This window comes from Narcine bancroftii, chromosome 13 (genome assembly GCF_036971445.1).
Source record: "Narcine bancroftii isolate sNarBan1 chromosome 13, sNarBan1.hap1, whole genome shotgun sequence".
NCBI classification, from domain to species: Eukaryota; Metazoa; Chordata; class Chondrichthyes; order Torpediniformes; family Narcinidae; genus Narcine; species Narcine bancroftii.
In genome coordinates this window covers 7920605-7943444 of record NC_091481.1, presented here as the reverse complement: position 1 = coordinate 7943444, position 22840 = coordinate 7920605, and the positions used below count along the sequence as shown (strand labels likewise).

The window sequence follows — 22840 nt, the reverse complement described above, 5'->3', positions numbered from 1 at the left end:
ATGGCGTTTTTGTGGGATTTCTTCCAGTTGATCAACAACACATGGAAGGAATTAGGGAAAGGTTACTCTGAGAGCATCTTCTTCTCGGTCCCTCAATCCACTGGTTAGCGGAACCACACTGCCAAAACAGCGTCGACGAGCTGTTGGTCCAAGTGTCATCGGCCAAGTTCTCATTGGATTATGAGCAACTGCTTAAAGTTTGTTAATCTGATACAATATGTAAACACCGATGAAGAAATGGATAGGATTTGGCTACAGATTGGCAAACACTGCAGGAATAGGACTGAAAATGGTGAGTGTAATTGTGTTCCCAGGACAGTGATAAATGTGGTTTATCCCACCCACTGAATGCACAGAAGGACTTGAATTCCACTCAAACCGAATAATTAGTTACAGCAATTAATTTTCAGAACCAATATTGAGGAAAGTTAGAAACACGACGCTGGAGAAACTCAGCAGGTCAAACAGCGTCCTTTATATAGCAAAGATAAAAGATTCATCTTCAATGATTCAGGCTCTTCATCAAGGTATGAGCAAAATGTAGGCAGGCACCTGAATAAAATGGTGGGGAGAAGGTGCTGGGGGAGGAGCACAGGCAAGAGGTGGATAAAGGAAGGAGGGCACAAGAGAAAACAGGGAGGGGGGGTTGGCTCTCCAAATGGTGAGGAAAGGGGGTGGAGAGCTGGAGGAAGGAAGCTAGAGGGAGAACGGGGAGTGGGCTGGCAGAAACTGGGGGCCGATATTAATGCCATCCGGTTGGAGTGCCAAGACGGAACATTAGGTGTCGATCCTCCAATTTGCAGGTGGCCTTGGTTTAGCAGTGCGTAGGCAGACTAACTGAACTCCTTTCCGGCCAGTGAACATTCTTGAGGAAGGGGAGCTTTTGCTGAGGACATCAATTCCTGTCTGATGTCAGATCCTTGGGCCTTTGGTGCAAGGAGTTTGCTCTCCTTTAATTATAAATTGCAATGTGCCTTTAGTCAAGGGGACACTAAGATTGGGTCAGCCTTTGAATAGGGACACAGCAATTGGCACCCCAACTTCACTTGCTGTCTCGGGGCAGTAGAATAGTGTAGCTGGTGAAGCCGTTGTTGTGACCCAAGTTGAACCCTCAACTCCGGTGGTGTCTCTGTGGAGCTTGCAGGTTCTCCCCATGAAAGGATTAATTGGCTAATGCGAGTTGTGTTTTGTGAGTCGATGAGTGAAAAAAGCTGAGGTCAGTGGATGGAAATGTGGGGAGAACATGGTGGGATTTGTGTAAATGGTTGCATGCACTCAGTGGGTTAGCTTCTCTCATATTGTGGACGTACAACATGGTGACAGGCCCTTCTGCCCGTGAGCCCATGCTTCCCAAATATCCCAATCAACTGTTTTTAGAGGGAGGGAGAAAACTGGGGCACCTGAAGGAAACCCATGCAGACACAGGAAGAATATACAAACTTCTTGCAGGCAGCGCCAGATTCGCACCCAGGTCACTGGGGCTGTAATAGTGTTCCACTCGCAGCTATGGTAACCATCTCGTCTCCCCCATGCTCCATAGCTTGATCTTAGCTACCTGGTATCATTTTATTAAATCTTAGGTGGTTAATTGTTAACAGTAGAATCCAGCCTCAAAGATGTCAGTGTGTATGAACACTTCCTAGAAATTTAACTGGAGACCTCAGAGGATGTGGAATTGAGCAGGATGTGGGGTTGTTGGACCATGGAAGAAAATATCTTGTCCAATTGTGTGCAGAATTTCAGTCATTCTTTTGTCACTAGGTGCTTGAGAGGCCCTTTTTCCCCTCAGAGTTGCCACATCATCTCAGTTGAAACGTTATGAGCACCTACTTAAAGCCAAGTCTTGCTCATCCTCTACATAAATGTTCCTTAAATGTATGAATCACTCAACAAGTATATAACTAATAATTAAAGTGCCACTCTCCCTTAATCATCGGCTAAGTTTTCCTGAATTTCTGATGTTTCACAAGGGTTGCTAGCCCAGACTATTACTACAGCTCTTCCCAAGCCTGGGAACTCCACCATCAATGAAGTGTTAATAAGGCAGTGCAAAGAAACGACGAGGGTTCAGTAATGTATTTTCCAATCCGGATTGTTGTGACTGAGAACTCATACAACATTTTGGCCCAGAGTCCATGCTACCCAATTAACCTACACGCCCCCGGTACAATTTGAACGGTGGGACAAAACCGGGGGGCTCTGGGGAAAACCCAGACAGACATGGGGAGAACGTACAAACAGACAGCGCGGGATTTGAACCGCAGTCCTGATCGCTGGCGCTGTAAAGGCGCTGCACAACAATAAACTTGGCCTTAAAATGGAATTTGATGGCTTTGCCAGTTGTCATACTGTCCTAACAATGTTATTTTTAATGCTTGTATTATCTCATGTTTAGATGCTTATTAATGAGGATTTAAAAAACTATTCCAGCACCAGTGACCAGTGTTCACAGTCTGTAAGAAGTTTGTGCATTTTCCCCATGGGTTTCCTCTGGATGCTCTGGTTTCCTCCCACATTCCAATAACGTAAATGGTTTATGGGTTCATTGGTGTATTTGGGTGACACGGGCTCTTGAGCCAGAAGGGCCTGTTACCATGCTGTATCTCTACATTTAAAATTAAATTAAAAACTACAGATGCTGGGAGTCTGAAACAAACCAGAAGATGTTGGAAACAGGCTGGATCTGTGGCAAGAGAAACATAATTTTTCAGATTGAAGATCCTTCTTTGGAACTGGGGGAAGAAAGAAAAAGGTTTTAACTTCCAGAGAGGATGGGTAAGGAATGGGTGAGAGAAGGGACTATCTCCAATTGCACGAAGCCAGGGTTGCAGAGGTGATAGCTGTTGATCAGATTATCTAATTGATTAGTTAATGAGGAAAATACGCGAGCAGAAAAGAATGTGGCTATGAACTCTGACGCTTTGGAAATTTGGCTGTGCAGTCCTTACGAACAGAAAATTGTAATTTGGTGTGTGTTTAAGCAAAAGCTGTTTTCCCAATTAAGCATGCAACAATTAATTTTAGAGCATGTCTTCCCTCCGTTGGCCACTGCATTCCAGCTTTGATCAGAGAGGTAGGAGACAAGCAGGGACACGTGAGCACGGTCAACTTTGAAGGCAAAAGGGCGAATGCTTTATCTAAGCAGATAAAATGCTGGAGAGCAGGTGGATTTGAATCGGTCAATTTGCCATCCAAGTTGAGTCAAATTACCTTTTTTTTGTTGTTCATGCCATAACTACAAATTAAATAAAGATGAGATAGGGTTTCTCCAGGACTGTGGAGCAGGTTTACATAAATAGAAGTTAAATATTAAGTCATAACACAAAAAAAAAATGCATGATATATACTAGTACACGTATGTCCTTGGAATTGAGGAGCCTGATAGCTTGGGGGAATAATCTGTTGCCCAATCTAGATTTGTGTGCCGGAATGCTAGAGTACTTCCTTCCAGATGGCAGAAGGGAGATAGGTTTGTGAGAGGGGAGTGAGAAGTACTTCTCAATGTTATTTTCCTTCCGCATGCATCGTGTCTTGTAGACGTCTGTCATGGTAGGAAGAGAGACCCCAATAATCTTCTCCGTTGATTCCACCATCTTCTGTAGGGTCCTGCAGTCTGAGGTGGTACAGTTTCCAAACCAGACGATGTTGCAGTTGCACAGGATGGTCTCGGTACATCCTCTAGAACGTAGTGAGGGTGGAGGGTGGGAGATGAACTTTCCTCAGCCTTCACAGGAAGTAGAGGTGATGCTGGGCTTTCTTGATATGGAGCTGGTGTTGCGGGATTAGGTGAGGTTCTCCACTCTTGACAACATCAGCAGTGGACGCAGTGGCGTAAATATAAAAGTTTGGGGTGGCAGAGTAAACCATGTGCACTGCACTGAGCAGAAAGCCAGCCCAGCGATTGGGGTCTACGTTGTCTTCTTCCAAATTGTTGAGGAGCTGGTGTGTGGAATTGGGCAAGGAAGACAAGTTTGGTTCTTCAAAATTCTGCTTTGGACTTTTTTTGCATATATTTGGGGGGGTGTATTTATAATACAGAAATTACCTTTTGGTCCAACGCCACAGCTACCATTTTTTTTAAAAAACCCACTTCTCAGCTCATTGACATAGCCCCTTAACATTGAGGCTTTTTTGGCAACTCTCCTGGGCACCTATGTTGATATTTCACACACTTTCAGGCAGAAAGTTCCAGTTCCCCACCTCCCAAGGTGAATATATTTCTTCTCTAATTCTTGCACTAATTATTTTAAATCTATCTCATTGCTGCCGTTTGCTGAGGGATATTTGCCCTGTGCAAGACTCGTATTCTCAACAGGTGATTAAATTTCTGCATCAGTTTCTGTGTTTCAAAGGCACCTGGTTGCAACCAAGATCATTTCAGCTCCGAAAGCCTGGACACACCTCCCAGATCTCCACTGTTATCTGCTCCAGTGTAAATGTACTTCCTGAAATCTGATCAATAGAACAACAGAACTCCAACTGTGGCCAAGCATGTTTCATACACCTCCTTCTTGTTATTCTGTGCTTTGACTAAAGAGAAACATTCTCTCTGGCTGAAATAATTTTATTGGCCTGATCAGACATCTCCAGGGACTGTGGTTATCAAATGCAAAGTTTCTGTGCTCCTCTATGCTTCAGTATAGTTGTTTGTCAATATTCCCATTATCTGTTCCTAATGCGTAATCTCATGATCTTTGTTAATTTCTCTAGGTTGGACTTTATTTTGGCTCTTTTCTGTCTCGTCTTTGGTTCTTTACCTCTTATCTTAAATCTATGCTGGTCCAGTTTCAGACTCTTCTGACGTTCGGTGAGGAGAGGGAGATTGACCATTCAATGTACCTTTGTCCCTTGTGATTTTATCTCTATCTATTTGGTCACCCTCCACCTCCTGTTCAAGAGAATAAAGATTCAGCCTCTCCCGGTACCCCAAGCAATGTAGATTGAATATGTAATTCCCTCCATCTGCTCACCTCTGCTATCTACTGTCATCTTCATGCAACCAGAAATATTCTGACCAGCAGTTTTCATGCCATCTGCAGGCTTTTTTGTTACCATGATCCCAACTTTCAAGTTCAGATCATTGCTTTGTAGATCATAGAAAACTCTTTTAAAAACTTGTGAACACTTCTCATTTCTGCCCTCTGAATTGCATTTTGAAGTGAATTTAGCTGGCTTCAACCTTTTTGCTTGGCATTCTTTCATTCACCACCCTCTGAATTAAAAAAAATAGATCGGAGGTCAATCCACAGTCTGGTTGTGTGTGTTTTGCACCGAGGATCGGAGAGCGCCATTTCGTTGGGTTATACTTGTGCAATCAGATAACAAGAAATTTGACTCACCATCCCGATCGAAGCTTATCACCACCACGAGCAAATGGTTGGTCAGCATTTCCTAGATCTAAACAGTGTCTAAATGCTGCTCATTCTTGGGAAGGTGAATCCAAGAATGAGCCAGAGAAAATGAATACTATGTTGTGATAAATTTGTGCTTTTTCTGCTCCGATCCTCAGAATAAGAGATGAAAGGCAACAGAGGAAGGTGACTGTGTTTAAAAGGAAATATAATTCCTCTCTCTCTCTCTCTCTCTCTCTCTCTGGGTCTCCCTGCAGATCTCTGGGGCCAGAACCACAAGGTGACACAGTTGGACCTTGGTGACGGGTGTCCCTCTGTCTCAGTTGAAAATGTGAACTGTCCTCAATTATCGTGGCTGCTGGAATGTGCTGTCGTCACAGGAAGAATGATTAGAAGGTATGCTCAGACGAGACTTGTATTTTTCTAAATCTGCCGTGCCGCTTTGTCTCTGAAAGTTCTTTGGGCTACTTTTATCTTTCAGCATTTGAAGATATCAGAGGATATCTTTTTCTTACCCCCTAAATCCTATGCCTATTAGATGTATTATTATTCTTCCTGGAGTTGACGCTGTACAAGAAAGCTGATTTGTTATTCTGAGAGAATTAACTTGGAATGGGTCTTGGTGCTGAAACCTCTCCAGAAAAATGACAAAATGTTCTCTTTGATCTGAGGCATGGTGGTGTGGGCCTTCGAAAATGTCAAGTGAAGGCGTGCCTGACTTGTTGATGCTAACGCTGATCGAATTGGAAATTGTAAACTGCCTATCTTCTCCTCAAAGTAGGCATCGTATTTTACAATGCTAACTGCCTGTAAATCTCTTTTGGATTAGGCTTTGACTGGAACTTTAGCTGCTGGTAAGATGCTTTGGCTTGAAACAATGCCCCTCATCAATGCTTGTTCAAGCAAAGAACTAGAGTAACGTTTGACTGAGCCCAGAGTGTGGGTGGCTGGAAGATTAGATTTCTTCGGCAGATCATTTTGTGCATTAGAGGTGTAATTTATGCCTTGCGTTTAACACTTGCCAGTCTGAGCAGCACCTCCTGCCTTTGGCCGAAGGTGTTCACTTGTTTGGTTCAGAAAAAGAATTTATTGACATGAACAAGTGAAGAAATTCGGTGTTTTGCAGCAGCGACGCAGTGCAAACATTCATATTTTAACCATCTTAGGACATTACTATAAAAATGAACATAATTGCACGAAAATAAAGGCAGTGTCTTTGGTTCATTGATTATTCGGTAATCTGATGGCAGCGGGGAAGAAGCTGACCTTGTGCCATTGAGTGCTCATCTTTAGGCTCCTGTACTGTTTTCCCGATGGTAGAAGAGTGGCCTGAGTGGTGAGGATCTTTGAGGATAGAGGCTGCTTTTTTAAGACACTGCCTCATGTAGATGTCCCCAATGGAGTTGTTGTCCTCGATGGAGTTGAAGTCTGGTGCCTGTGATGTGGCAGGCTGAGTTAATAACCCTCTGGAGTTTTTTCTTGTCCTGAGAGTTGGCGCCTCCGTGCCAGACAGTGATGTAACCAACCAGAATGCTCTCCAGAGTATACCTATAGAAGTCTTCGGTGACATACTGAATCTCCTCAGACACCCCATAGCCGCTGGTGAGCTTTCTTTGTGATTGCATTAACATGGAGACTCCAGGACAAAAAGACAGCAGACTGGCCTTTCTCCGTGAGTGAGTTCTGATCCCCCAAGTGATGCTTTGAAATGAGCATTAATCTGCTTTATGTTGTGGGAGTTGAAGGGCAAGGTGTAATTAATTACCTGTTTCTGTTACCTTGTCCAAGTTTCCTTTCCTTCTCTGATCTTGTCCAGTACATGTGTATGTCGTGTACTTGAGGGAGAACATGCAGGATGATGGAACGACTACCAGAAGGTTTTATTTGGCTGATTAGCTCCTTCTTGACAAGCACTTAAAACGAATGACAGTAAAATCCCCCATTATTCGGAATTCAGGAAAATGGCAACCTCAAGCAACTGATAAAAGGAATCACAGAAAATTAATAGGTAAAAAACATGAAAGTTTAAAATTGGCGCCCCCTAGTGATCATGCAATCTCAAGCAACCAGCAAATTGGTATCTACCAATCCCCGTAGGTGCCGGTTACCAGGGGTTTTACAGTCCTTCCTCCTGCATCATAAATATGCTATGGACTAAAATTGAAGCACCCTTCCAGAAATAACTGGTCACCGTCCCCAGATTATGCCATCCCCATTCCTCCTATGGGTCTCCCAAACACAGGAGACTGGGCATAGTCTAAATCCGTCCCAATAGTTTTTGACCACACTGCATGGGAAAGAAACACTTCCATTTTGTTCTATCTCAGTCCCCCGATTTTTTTTTTTTTTTTTTTTAATTTGTACTGGAGGTGTAAGTTAATTGGGTGTAAGTTGGGCAGCACGGACACCTGGGCAGAAATGGCCTGTTACCGTGCTGTATGTCCAAATTTTAAAAATTTTAAAGTTAATTTAGACATACATTGCAGCAACAGGCTATTCTGGTCAACAAGACTGTGCCACCCAATTAACATATATTCCCCAGTGTGCTTTGAAGGGTGGGAGGAGACCGGAGCCCCTGGAGGAAATCAACGCAGACACAGGGAGAACATACAAGCTCCTTCCAGACAGCGCTGGATTTGAATCCCGGTCGCTGGCACACTATAACAGCATTGTGCTAAGTGTACTACCCATTTTGTACATGTTAATTTTGAGTTGCTTTCTAGAATTCGCTGCCATGGGAAGCGATCCCAACAAAGAGACATTCAGCTGGTCGTTAAACTTGGAAAGGCATGAAAGAGTGAAATAAGAAAATCTGTTGATGAAACTCAGCAGGTCACACAGCGTTCTTTATATAGCAGAGGGACATAACCAATGTTTCAAGCCTGAGCCCTTCATCAGGGCATGAGAGATGGGCTTTTAATATAGGCAATTGTAATTAGTGTAGATGAGCAAAAAAGGTCAGCATGACCACGATGGGCCAAAGGGCCAGTTTCCATGCAAGTCAGTCTCTCCTCTGCCTCTTGGTCCTATCAAAAGAAAACAGCCTAAGCTCTCATTTTGTCAGGTCCAAACCCTCCTCCCATTTGCCTCACTTTTCTCTGATCAGATTCTGTTTTTCCACTCGTCTTCCCAGCTGTCGTACTCCTCTGTGTGATGTCGCCGTCTGTACTTCACGTCAAATGCTGCACCTGCTGGTTTTTGTCCCCACCCATTCTGTCTGTTTTTCGCCATGAGGCCTTCCGTGGAAGATCTGTTTCCTTGAGCTGAGACTGCATCGTGGAGATGGGAAAAATAGCGAGAGGGATGGAAATGTTGTTCCTGGAAAAGTCTCTAGAACAGGAGTCCACATAAAAACATATTCACCAACGAGTTGTAATTTGTGCAGTTTTGCTAAGCTTTGCACAGGAAGGAATTTGGATCCACATCATGTCAGTGACTCATTGCCACATGTTTTCTATGTGGAGGGAGGCATACAGTAGTTTTTGCTTGCCATTATTTCTGGTAAGTATTGTGCAGTGTTACAAACTTAGCGGGTGGAGGTAAGTTATCTCTATCCAGGATAATGATGTGAAGTGATTGGAATAAGTCCTTGTAATTGCACACCTTTTATATCTACAAAAGACTGCAAATTATTAGCATTTCATTCTTGCTCAAAAACTACCTGTGGCCAAAGTAAATCCAACCAAACAAATGGTAATTCAATGTTTAATAATTTGTTGTGTGATGGAGATCGCAAAGTTATGGTGAGAAGGGCTACCAAAGGGCTGGGCATCTGATCGCATTGGAGATCTCGATCTGGACCGAAAGGGAGTCTGTGCAGACGAATCCACAGACCCTCCGTGCCTTTGAAATGATGTTTTTGCTTCTCTTTCACTCTTACTGTAAGGGATGCTGGGTGATAACAAATGGCAACTCATTGCCTTACAGCAGGCAGAAGGCAATTTCATGTAATATTGCATCTTCCGTACTATGACAATAAAGGAATCTTGAATCTTCTTGATGCATTACTGGAAGACAAAGTTTTTCACTATGGAAATCTTGAAATTAAAACAAAATTGCTTGCGGTATCCAGCAGTTTCTGTGGAGAGATTGAGAGAAAGAAAAGCAGTTCATTTCAGATCAATGACGTTTCCTCAGAACCCAGTTGACAAATCTTCACAAAGATCCAATACATTTTTATTCCAAATCTATTTCATTGAATTTAGATTTCACACCTGCTATGAACTTGGTGTCAGTGGTCCAGATCGGTTAGCAGTTCAATACCACGACCACCTGACTAATTTTTGAAATGATCTGTCAAAAAAAAAAGAACAAGATTACTGGAGGAATTCACGCAGTGTCCATGGGAGGTAAAGAAGATGTCCAAAAATCCAGAACCACCTGAGAATCAGGGCTTTTGGAAACCCCCCCCAAACTCTTAAAATTTAGCAAGCTTTTGTGTACGTGCGTGCATGCGTAAGTGCTGCAGATGCACAGCGGCAACAAGCGACCACACTTGTTGACTTTTTCTTTAAGACTTCTTTTTTTGATAAATGAAGCATGCTGTATTTGCTAATAAATAACCTATTAAAAAATTTACCTGTTCACCTCTTCTTTGTTCCTCCTTAAATTTGAATTTTAAAAGTGCTGCCCGAGAATATGGAAACTCCAAAATACAGGTTGACCCAATCCCCAGGCAGTCCGGATCTCCGGACCGCGACTCTAGAGCCAACGTTTCAGACCTGAGGCCTTCTTCAAGTGGAGTTTGTTTTTGCTTATTTTGAAGGGCTCACCCCACAACATTGGTATTGTATCCTTACGAATGCTGTGCGACCTGCTGAGTTCCTCCAGCATTTTTGTATTTTTACAACAATCACAACGTCTGCAGACTTTTATGTTTCACTCTTTAAATAAGCTTTTCGTTTCTGAGCATCACCAACAAGGTCAATTTATTGGCCTTACCTTATTGGCCAGACTGGCTGCTTGTCTTCTTTCTAGTGAAGGGCTGTTAGTCAGGGCTAGATTGAGAACCAGTCATGACGAAGGAGCAGTGATGTTTTTGTGTCAGGATGATGTCACGGTCACAGGTACCAGCTGCACTTTAGCAATGGAGGTCACAGTTTTGAGAGATGCTGTCGGGGTCAGCTTGACAAGGAACTGAAGTGCACCTTGGAAATGATGTGGACTTCCGTGCACCAACTGCAGACGGAATAAACGTCCACGGTGATGAAGCCGGCTGCTTATAGAGGGGTCTTTTGAACTGCATGGAAGTTGCTGATGTACATTCATCGAGGCATATGAAGGATCTTCCCTGACCCTCATCTCTACTTTCAGGGATGGTAAAATGATTTCGCTTTTGTTCGAAGAATACCAATTAGAAATGTTGAGAAGCAACTTGTTGCTGCTTGAGCCCGTGAACAAAATCTCTCTGGCTTTAAAAATGCTGGTGGCTTATCCCAAAATTCCATGGCCTTAAGTTAAGGCCAAGCGGAGTGATTTGCATGGTCCTTTGAACAGGGACACAAGGAAATCTTGGCATTTTCAATTATTTAATTTGCTTTAAAGCTTTGAATGAATTCATATGTTTACCGTGATAAAGTAATTTTAATAGTTGCTTTGTATTAGGGGAAATTTTGAAACGTGTCAAGCCTTGGAAAGGAGGGAGACTCTGGCCCAGCTGTCTCTTGTTAAAGCCAGACACGGAGTCTCAGTTGCAGGACTGAGGCCTCGAAGACTGACCTTGGGTCAGGAGGCCCTGGACACTTGGGGACCACACTAGCATGGCAGGTTGGTGTGGGTATGCTTAAGGCATGGGAACAAACTGAGGCCAACTGTGCACATGAGATAACCTGTTATACTGTTGCGTCCACACAGAAGCTCTTTCTTCAGTGTAGTGTTGGCAGTGATACAATAATGGCATGAGACCTGAATATTGGTAATCAATTGCTCATCCCAAATTCTACAGAGAATGGGCACAGTCTTCCTATGGTGTTGAAGAAATTCCAAAGAGCCATCTCGCTCGATAAATGTCAGATCCCTTAGGAAAAAACTATGTTAGTATTCCAAGGAGCATCAGTCACCGTCCTCAACAACTTAAATTTCCAAGAATTTCCAGAGGTTCCGAAGACACAAAATCTATTTTAAAAAAATGTCTGGACTGATTTGTGCAATGGCAGCCGGCGACCCAGAGTTCAAACACAAGATGTACTTGCAAATCTATAATGTAATAATCTTGTTATTCATGATGTTAATTGGAAATGCACGGCAGGTGTGTTTACAAGTTAATTATAGATTGGAATATGCATTCAAATCCTCCCAATTCAGCTGTTCAGAGTGACACTGCAGACCCTTCTTCCAAAGTATTTAGTTAATGGAACAATTTTAATCATTAATCTCAATTGAATGGAGGCCTTCAAACTGACGTTTTGTTCAAAGAACTAGAAATATCTCGCTATAATTATACGCGGCCTCAGTGAGATGAGACTGGAATATTTTGTAATCTTACCAAGAGGGAAATATACACGCCCTGGTATAGTGTGCAGCGAGTGGGTTGATTGACATTATGTTTGTCAGAGTTTTGAAGAATATCAGGGCACCTCAGTGAAATGTACAAAATTCCGACAGGCAAAGTGCAGGGCGGATGTTTCCCTGGGCTGCGTGATCTAGATCCAGAGGTTGCACTAATGCAACTATGTCTAAGAGAAGGAGGTAACTGCTTTTTAACGTAGATGTCAGAGAACCTGTGGAATTTACTTGCACAAGGCAGTGGAAGCTGAGGGGTTGAATATTCTTGAGAATATTTCAAGGCGGCACACAATGCTGTGACGGCGCCGGCATCCTGCGTTTGAATCTTTCGCTGTCTGTAAAGGGTTTGTATGTTCTCCCCATGTCTGTGTGGGTTTCCTCCCACCCTCCAAAGTGTACAGGGTTGGAGATTAATTTGGATATAGTTGGTTCAAATTACCTAAAATGACTTCTACTGTGCTGTTGTAAAAATAAAATATAAAGGGGTGAGGAAGAACAGACGCATGGAGTAAGGTTGAAGATCAGCCTGAATCTGAATGAAGAGCAGAGGAGAGTGGCCTGCTCCTGAAGTTATTCTCCTCTTGCCTATACCACTTCCTGTGCATCAATTATCCATTAAACACCATGCTAAGGCTACTTTTCTCCGTATTCCTAAATTTCCTTCCTGTTCTAATTCTGAACCCTCCGTCGTACTCAATAATTTGAATGAACTTCTGTGCTTTCCCATGTTATCTCCACAGAATGAACGTCTTGAGTTCCTCGTTTTGCTCCTTTACCCTCAGGCCCTGACTTGGTATGTGTGAGCGCTGCTGTGTGAATAAGTCTGGCCCAAAGTCCACAGACTGTTCAACAGGTTTTAATTAGCTTAAGCTTGTCCACACCAGTCTTAGGATCTTTGCTGGCTCCACGTGTCTGGCTCTCCGAAGGGGCCGGCTCGTCTTTATACGGGCTGGTGATTGACAGCCGGCAGGTGAGGCCAGCCTCCCAGGTTTCCCCCTGCAGTAGGCCGGTAGGAATGCGGCCAGTGTAGTGGCCGCAGTATGGCCTGTGTCTTCCTTCCCTTGTGATCACGTGACCAGAACTCAATGAACCCTCTTCTGTCTTCTTGACCATTCCATTGGCTGTCTTGGTTGATGATTGACATGGGTTGAGTAAATTGTGCAAAGACCCCTTGGTCATCTCTCCTTGTCAACCTCGGCTTTTTAATGGTGCGCTCATATTGCTTCTTTTCCTTCTCATGTGCAACTCTTGAATGCGTTAACTTTTATCTTCTCTTCTGCCTACCAACATTGCCCAACTTATGATTCAAATGCCTTCCAGCTTGTTACCCTCCTTGCTCATCTTTTTCACTGTAAATCTAATTCTCTCTGAGTTGTGTTTCCAAGAGCAAGCCGTTTCTCCTGATGAATAGATGCCTTGGTTTCAACCCCAAATCCCAACTGACATGCAAAGAAGCAACTTAATATCTAGGGTGGGATGACTCTTCATGAGTTTGTGTTTTCATTCAGAATACCAATCCCTCATGGGGTTGGAGCAATGCCCAGAACAACAAACTCAAGTACATTTTGAACTCAAAATGTCTGCTTTTTGTCAATCTTGTGGTGATGCATGGTCCCAGTGTCAATGTGTACCCACCCTCAGTGAAGAGCACAGCTAACCTTTCTTTGACTTGGACTTGAACATTCGGCTGTTAAAACAAAGAGCTCATGGCTTGGATAAATTACAAAGAATTTGAAGCAGTGGAAAGATGAGCAATTTCCTCAGCAACATGTCCTAACTCCTTGGGGATATGACTAACTCTGGAATCACTATCAGATGAACTTGGTGAAAACAAAACTGGATTGGGTACGACACAGAAATGGGAGCAAAACGATTGCTCTATTCCATTGTTCCAATGCAGTGACCTCATTTACAGGTTAGAAGTATTTACCCCTCCTTTAGGGCTCAATTAGCACGAGGAAAACCATGGGAAATGTGGCATTGAGGGGAAGAATGTCCTGATTGGCATAATAGTTTTGGCAATCCAACTGCTTGCTTTCCATAGTTTGGCTTTATTGTTAATATTGCTTTTCATCTTTGGCTTAGATTTCTAAGTTAATGCCCTATACTAGAGACTTGAGCTGTAACATGAGCTCGCCAGGGTTCTATCTGTAAGAAGACATGTTGAACTAAGGTGTGGTTGGCAGGACGTAAGGACCCCATGACAACAATTTGAAGGAAACCAGAGGAATTACTCAAATGTCCTGTCCCTCATCTGGATGAGCTCATTCCCTGAGAGTGCCGCGGACACCATGAAAGGGGCTATGTAAATGTGTCTTTCTCTCACCCACACGTGTACACCCTCTCCCTCTTCCAAATGCACCAACGTTGTCTTCCATTTGAAAATGAACAGAAGGTGAACAGGAGCAGTTAAGTTGGCAGCCCACCAATCAATCTAAAATTGATTTGGGATTGTGTCTGCCGAAGCCCGTTCCGATTGAGGTTTCATTCCAGTTCGACGTTGAGTGATGTGGAAGCACCATAAATGGTTTGTGGGATTAACATGAGTGGTTTCAGTATAATCTGGTTCAGCTGGGAGTGCTGAGACAGAGTTCAGTCCTGACCTCCGGCACTGACTCTGTGAAATTTGCATGTTCTCTCTGTGGCCATGATGGTCTCCCCATGTTCTCCAATTTCCTCCTCCATTCCAGGTTCCTTGCAAATTGCCCCTGACATCTACATAGAACATTACAGCCCAGAAGAGGCCCAAGACCCACAATGCTGTGCCGACTTTTGTAAACCTACTCCACTACATTTTACTCCTTACCTCCTCCCCGCAGAGCTCCATTTCCGTGAGGCTGCACAGCCCCCTCCCTGATCTGATAACATTCTGGTGTTCCTCTTCAGCAAAGGAAAATGATGCCTGGGGTAGACTTTGTATTTCTCTTGCACACACACACGTCGCACACTTGCTGTCACTCGAGGCGAGCATTGCTGGGTGTTGCAGTGTTGTCCGTTCCTTTTTGGTAGATCACAGCGAACGATGCGAGAATGAATCTGGCTGTGATTAACAGGGGCGGACAGGAGGTGTTTGGATTATTGGCTCATTTAATGTCTTTGAAGATGGTTTTGAGTATTGAAGGGAAATGTTAGTTTGCAGTGGGGATGTTTTGTGTGACTACAGGCAGTGCTGTGATGTCATCTTGCCAGGCCACTGGAATCAATGCAAACGCATCAGTGAGGAATGAAAGGTGTCACACCACTTCTGCAGTCAGCCCACGCTTCAAGCACAAAAGGGGGCGCTTTCAAATGAAACAAGCCTGCCAATAGTTGTTGGCCGAATGAATGGAGCAATCCTATTGATGGGATTAGCGCAAGCTGTTTATTGCTGAACTGTTTGGCCCGCTGTTGTTTTTTTATTCCAACTGTGCTCCATTGAACCAACTCTGAACCGGAGGGAGAGCAGCACTTGCTGTGAGTCACTGTTACAGCTTATGACAATAACAGACTTTCAAGGCATTTTTGCCTGAGGCTATTCCATCCTTTACAGGTGCAAAGGCTTGACATTGCAACCAGAGTCATTCTATTGGCCAATTTTACCGGAGAGTGGCTGAGATGATTGTTGTCATTTGCCAGCGGAAACTCGCTGACGTAGTCGGTGCCGAGACATCTCTAGGTTCTGCACATGACGGTAAGTGTGCTGTCTTGTTGTTTATCTGCTGTATTGTCAGATCCCAGTTAATGACATACTGGCACTGCTGACTCCCGTCAACAGCTCTGCATCTGATGCTTGTTTTTCCATTCTGGCTTGCTCACTCAGACCTGTGGACATTGTCAGAATTTCAAGACCCATGGCCTGTCCTGTGCTCATTTCCACCTCAATGTCAGCACAGCCACTGGAAAATGCTTTCCCTCACCCCAGTCCATCAACTACATTTACTCCACACCATCCTTTCCCTGACCTCTTGTGATGTGCATCCAGACCTCTGCAGGTCAAACTGCATACTTTAGTTAACAAAGATAAAGATACAACACCAAAGTTTAGGGCTTGAGCCCCTCATCAAGGTACAAGCAAAATGCCGGCAGGTGCTTGAATAAAATGATGGTGGGGGGCGAGGGGAGGAGCGCAGGCAGGAAGTAACAGGTGGATAAGGGATGGAGGGTGCAACAGAAAATGGGGAGGAGGATGGTTCCGAATGGAGAGGGAAGGGGTGGAGAGCTGGAGGAAAGAAGGGAAAGGGAAGGGAGGGAGAGCGGGGTGCGGCCTATCAGAAATGGGAGAAATCGATGTTAATGCCATCAGGTTGGAGAGTGCCCAGACGGAATGTTAGGTGGCCTTTCTCCAATTTATGAGGGGGTCTTGGTTTGGCAGTGCATGAGGCCATGGACAGACATGTTGGCATGGGAGTGGGGTACAGACATGTTGGCATGGGAGTGGGGTGCAGAATGTGGCTATCTCTAACTTTATGAACCAAAATATTTTTCACATACTTTTATAGGAGCCAGAGTGAAATTTGGAAGTGGGGACAATCTCAACGTAGCCATTCCTTGCATATTTCTGGATCTCAGATCACTTGCCCACAGAAATTTCACGTATCGGGGCATTGCTATGGCGGGGTTTCAATCTGAGAATGCTGCCTACATCTGCCACTGCTCACACCTTTTCCAAAAATGATTTCATTCAACAAGACAGGATTTTGTCTGTTCTCCAAAGGGGCTGTTGTAACTTGCCTAAATTAAGAGACGTTAGTTGGACGACCTGTCTTTGATAATGTGCTGGAATTAGCTATTGTTAGGCGAAAGCACAGAAACTCCAGAGATAATTTTGCATTGATGGCTCTAGCTCTCTCAGTTTTACAACTCAGAACCTGGTAATCCACCCAAAGATGGTCATTCTTTGCATAAAGTACCTCCCTCACCATGGGAAGTTCCACTTGGCAGAACAATCACGGAAGGAAAAGCCCTTGATCTAATGGAAAGTGGCAGGTAATGATCTAACTTTGGCACTTGTCCACAGTATCCAAAGTTTAGTCGTTACCTGCAAAAAAAAACACAAACCCTGAATTAAATTTCTTTTAATGAGCAGAGGTTCATGTGACGAGAGGGATTATCTTGAGTTGTTCCTTGATTTCCCTCAGCATCGTCTGTACTTGTCTTGGATTGAACCCAGGTCACTAGAGTTTAAGAAGGCAGCTCTCGTAGCTGCACCACTGTGATATCTCTGCTGAGAAAGGAAGCATATTCTTGAGGAAGGATATTCTGCAAATGCGTCACAAACCAGTCAGTATCTGAAGGAGCAGTCCCTTGCAAAATCCAAAGACTGCCTCATCTGCTGAGGCACAGTGAGTGAGGGGCAGCAGGAAAGTGAGGGCGGAATGGACAATGGGTTTGTCCTTCACTTTTAAGTTTTTTTTCCTTGCCCCATCAGTTAAATCATTTGAGGTGTTTAGAGAGGAAGAAGGTACATTTTTGGAAGATCCGGGAATAGAGAGGAGAGTTGGCAGTGAAGAGGGGGTGAGGCCAGGTGCAGATCAGCCATGATATTGAGCATACTCGAGAAGTGCCTCCTTGTCTCCTGTTCGCCAGCCTAGACTCCCCTTAAATTGAAGTGTTGGCTTTTTCTTTTCCCCCTCAGCCCTCTTCAAATAGTAAAACCCTTGTTCTTGAATTAATAAAATGCTGTTTAAACTTTGAGTGTTGGGTATCTGCTGGGGTGGGTGAGGAGGGGTGGGAATGGAGAAACAAATGAAGCTGCAATAACTCTTGAGCATTCCTTGTGGATAGAAGTCAAAGGCACGTCCTTTATTTTACCTGTTACTGGAAAAACTGGGACCTTCCTCCCCGAAGTGTAGGAGGCTGAGTGGGTGACCTTGTGGAAGCTTACAAAACCGTGAGGAGTATAGACAAGGTTAATAGTCATAATCTTTTCTCCAGGGTCCTGGAATCTAAAAGTAGATGGCATGGATTTGAGGTGGGGGGAGGGGTGAAATTTTTGAAGGGGTGCTGTTTTCACACAGTGATGGGTATATATTGGAACGAGCTGCCGGAGGAAGTAAACATTTGTAAGATTGAAAAGACAATCAGACAGGCATGTCGACAGGTATGTTGAGAGTGATTATGAGCTGCACCTGGGCAAATGAGAAGAGCTTGATTGGCACGGACAAGTTGTGCTGAGGGCTTTGTTTCCCTGCTGCCAATCCCTTTGTCAAAAAAGAAGAAATGATTTCTTTTATCTGTGTTTGGAGATTATACTCTCAAAGCCCCTTCACTTGAGTAGAAGTAAATGGGTAGCTGTATGTGGTTGGTCTCTTGGCCACCTGAGCAGGTGTCAACATGTTTTTATTGAATGGTTTAATGACTCCATTAAAATTGAGGACAAAGGAAGCGTCTCAATGCACGTCGAGCATTTTTGTGCCAATACTCCCACACAAGTTCAAAGTCCAAACATTCTTTTTTAGTTGCGGTTAACTTTGGAATCTTGACAATCCACAAACATCCTTTGTTAATTGATGCTCTCAAAGTCACATGGTAGGTAGTTTAGAAAGGTGTCCTTTCACCCATCTAGCACCTATTTTTACACATCCCACCTAATGTATATTATTCTCCAACCACCAATCCTCCCCCCCCCCCCCCACCCACCCCAGTATTTCCATTCTGAGATTTCAACCATTTATCTGTACATTATGGGGAATTTACAGTGAGCAACGAATTTTCCCGAACCGCACTTTTGGGACGTGGAGCGCCCAGAGGAATCCCCATGTGCTGGCAAGGAGAATGCGGTGACTTCCTGTCGACAGCTCCGGAGGTCATGAATTGAGATGACACTGCGCCACTGTTCTCTCTCTGCTGAAGATGAAGATCTGTACCTTGCTGAAGGGTATTCTGCAAATGCACCGCAAGCAATTTGGTATCCAAAGGACCAAACCTGACCAGTGTCTCTTGGAATTCAGGAGGTGGTCTCATGCTGAAACACAGTGAAGAAGCAGTGGAAGGAAAGTACAAGGAGAAAAGTTTGTCCTTCACTTTTAAGTTTTTAATCTCAATTGATAACACTGCCACAATTTCCAATATCAGGCTCTGGTCACGATACATTGTCTACATAGCAAATACCAATTGTCCCTTGGAGCAAGGGAGCATTCAATCTGTTCCTAACCAGCATGAATTTGCCATGTTCTTCCTTGTTGAACAGTCACTCTGGAAATTTTGCAAGTTGGTTTTGCCCATGAGTCTCTTGTGTCCGTTGTCAGTAGCCATCGGCTTTTCACTGGAGTAAGTGGTGGCCTCCATTGTCCATTAACACTGTTCTACTCAGTGCTATCCAGACCTGACCCAGAGTGGATTCAAGGTGACCCACTCCTTACCGTTCCCAGGTTTGGACAGCCTTCCTGGTGCTGTTAACTTGGAGGAAAATAAACATTGGATGTCATTGATAAACGACATTAAAATGGAATCCAGTTCAGATTCTCTCCATTGCACAGTGTACTTTGGCTGAGTTTGCTAGTGATGTTTATTTAGATTTAAAAGAATTGATTTGTATAATTTATAAAGAAATGTTAGACTTGTATGCATCGAGATAGAGGAAAGCTTTCTTTTGCGTACCATTCAAAGGCTAGGAAGGTATTGATATCCTTCCTCCGTTTGGATAACTGTATTGCATTGTGCGCTGACTTTAATTTGGTAACTTATTCTGTGTTAACTTTGTAAAAGCATCTACATGTATCCAAGCCCTGGTCGCGAATGCGTCTCCCCAATTTGGAGCCACACAGCGGAGGCACAAGCTGCGGAGTTCCTCCAGCAGATCGCCTTTGTCTCCACCCCCTCACATGAAGGCAACATATCAGCATCTTCTGGTGCACCCCTTGGATGGCTGGGTCCTTTTTACAGATCTCTGAAGTTTTAAGCCCCACAATTGCATGATTGATGAGGTGTGAGAGTGGAAGACAGTATCAGAGCAAAGAACAATGTTTCCAAGATCTTTTGGTCTCTCAACAAACAATGCAAAGAGCTCTGAATATAGAACATGGCAGTACAGGCCTTTCAGCCCACAATGTTGTGCTGGCCTCTATAAACCTGGTCCTTGACAATCTAATCCTTCCCTACCTCACACCCATAACCCTCTATTTTTCTTTCATCCATGTGATCTAAGGGTCTCTTGGATGTCCCTATTGTTCCAGCTTCCACCACCACCCCCCAGTAATGAATTTCCTGGCACTCACAACTCTCTGGGTATATATTTTTTTAAAAACTAATTTGCCTCTGACATCTTCCCTAACCAGCACAGTTAATGCACAACTGTTAAAGCCCTAGTGAAAAAGGACCAGACCTGGGTTTGAATCCCACCCTGTCTGTAAGGAGTTTGTACGTTCTCTCTGTGTCTGTGTGGGTTTTCCCCAGGAGCTCCAGTTTCCTCCTACCCCTTCAAAGCGTACTGGGGGTTGTAGGGTCAATTGGGTGGCATGGGCTTATGGGCCTGTAACCGCGCTGTATGTCTAAGAAATTTTTTAAACTTAAAATGTCCTCCACTCACCTTAAACAGATGTCTTCCTGTATTGCTATTGCTGCCCTGGGAAAAAGGCACTGGCTATCCACCCTATTTAAACCCCTCATCGTCTTGCAGGTCATCTCATCCTTTGTCTCTTCAAAAAGATCTAGCTTGATAAGGCATGTTCTCCAATCCAGCCAGTTAACAAAAAAAAATTTAAATGTGTATTATATGTACCAGTACTTTAGAAGGTCCAGATATGTCAAATTTGTTGTTCCTTGATCCAGAGTTGTCGACAGCTGATCAAAAGTTCACCTTGTATGTAGGGCAGCAGTAGTTTGTCCTCGCCTTCCCGAAAATAATCCACTCTTTAACGAGAGGATATCTAGGAGGGAGTTTGAGTAACCCTGACCCTCTTGCTGTATGTTACAATATGTTCCATATTGAAGTCCATTTCTACATTCGGTGTCATTTTATACTACTTACTGATGTTGGAACCTTTTTTCCCCACTTTGCTTTTCTAAGGTTGACAGTGAGTGTTGTGTAATGAAATGTTTGTTTTGTTTTGGCAGGTGCTCAGCGAAGACTGTGAATGTTCTCCAGGAAACTGGTTCCATATGGTGGTTTAGATTTAACTGATCAGTGTCTAGCACCATTTGAAATCAGTGTTCTTGGAGAAAGATGTCCATCCCTCTGGTGCGAGCTCTGCCAAAAGACCAAAAGGTGTGCAGAAGGAAAATTTGTGATTCAGTGGAAGGTTTTTAACTCTGGGGTGTTTGCTGTCTTTTCTGTTTACATTCATTTATGCTGAAATGTACAGAAATGCCAACACGAAGGGAATAGCCCGGCTTAGATGTTGTGGTGGAGCAAGTCATCCCAGACATAGAACCGTAAAGCATTACAGCACAGAAAGCCCTTCGACCTTTCTCTGTGCCGAACTATTATTCTGCCCAGTCCCATTGACCTGTATCCAGTCCATAGCCCTCCACAAATTTCCCATCCATGAACCTGTCCAGATTTTTCTTAAATGTTAAAATCGAGCCCGCATTCACCACTTCAGGAGGCAGCTTGTTCCACACTCCCACCTCTCTCTGTGTGTGAAGAAGTTCTCCCTAAAAATGCACCAAATTGGACATCGCCTGTTGTCAGACATTAGTTCATGGATCTGCCTGGCGTCAGGCAGCTGAGCAGCTAATCACATTAAAGAATTCCCGCAGGTCATGCAGCATTCAAGGAAAGCAAGGGGCATTTGGCGTTTCTGGCCTGAGCCCTCTTTCAGGAATGCTGAGAATCAAGCAGGCATTCATCTATGGGGTGGTGGGGGGAGGTGTTGGATGGGGTGGGGGAGAAAGAAGGTAGGGAGAGGAGCACAGGCCAGCAATTGATAGGTGGAAGGTAGGTGAGGGGGCAGATGGCTGAGAAAGATGAGGGGAAGGGGACGGGCAGCTGGAGGAAGGGAGTCAGAGGGATGAGGGAAAGTGAGGGACTGGGGAAGGGGTTACCAGAAATTGAAAAAGTCAGTATTGATGCCACCTGCTTGGAGATTCCTGAGACATAATATTAAACGAGGCTAATTAAGGGACAATTTAACTTTTACCAAATTACAGAGCACAAAAAATTATTCAGGAATTGCAGATTAAATAGTAAAAATATTTCCATTGATTGTGATGGAAAAGGCTTCAGCCTGTGGAAAGGGCTAAATCATTGGACCTGCTGATGCTGCAGACAGCAGGATTGGGGTGGTCGTGTTCAACTCATTCATCAGGTGTCATTCATGCAGCCCCTGCCAGCCTTTTTGCTCACACAAGGTCTGTATCCTTCCCTGCTTTGACGCACAAGTCCGAAATGTGATCTCAGTTTCATTGTTTAACAGTGGCAAACACGAGCAGTTCTGTGGTCTTCAGGTGAGGGGCTGCACTTTCACGTCTGATCCTTCCCCTTCCGCACCTTGCTCCATTATCCCCTCCCTTTCCGTACCTTGCTCCATTCACACCAAAAGGGTTGGCGTAGCAGGAGGGAAAGTTCCATTCAGATGTCCTGGTGCACCATGCCCTAGTTTCGACTGCCTGTTTGGTTGTGGCCCAGTCCTTGGATGGACTGTCAGCCAAGGCTCAAATCTCCAGAGCAACACAGAGCGCTTGAAAGGGATGGCTGTGTGACTTCCCACTGTGCTGCAGAGCTGTTGTCTGTAGAGCAGAACTGAAATTGTGACAGATTGAATTCATTATGTATTTGGCTGCTCTTCTGAGGCATTTAGCTGCGCTGTCAATGCAGAGATTTGTGATTTGCAGTCGTATCGATGGAGTGGCACACAGTTCTTGCTCACTAAGGGCATGGAATTAATTGTTCCATGGATTTCCATTCTCTATTTGAACCTCAAATCTCTCCTGAGCATCAGGCACAGCTTTTATTTTGCTTCTGGGTTTTATTAATTTTTAACTATGTTGTGGTAAAAGGAAAGCATGTTTAGTGCTGTAAGGAATTTGACCTACTTTTACTTGGCACATGGACTGAACGGTCCTTT

General features: G+C 44.1%; 1 protein-coding gene across 5 annotated transcripts in view; it reads left to right on the top strand.

Moving 5' to 3' along the window:
- Positions 1 to 15482, top strand: part of LOC138748415 (uncharacterized) — a 213260-nt gene extending 197778 nt beyond the window's left edge. Inside the window, exons 6-7 of one of the 5 annotated variants that reach the window (XR_011348003.1) lie at positions 5609 to 5747; positions 15385 to 15482. The gene's annotated coding sequence lies outside the window, so the exon portion shown is untranslated. Of the gene's footprint in view, positions 1 to 5608; positions 5748 to 8484; positions 9383 to 15384 lie in introns of those variants that run through there. The other 4 variants (XR_011348013.1, XR_011348004.1, XR_011348015.1 and 1 more) reach the window with 4 other exon arrangements.
- The last annotated feature ends 7358 nt before the right edge of the window (positions 15483 to 22840 follow it).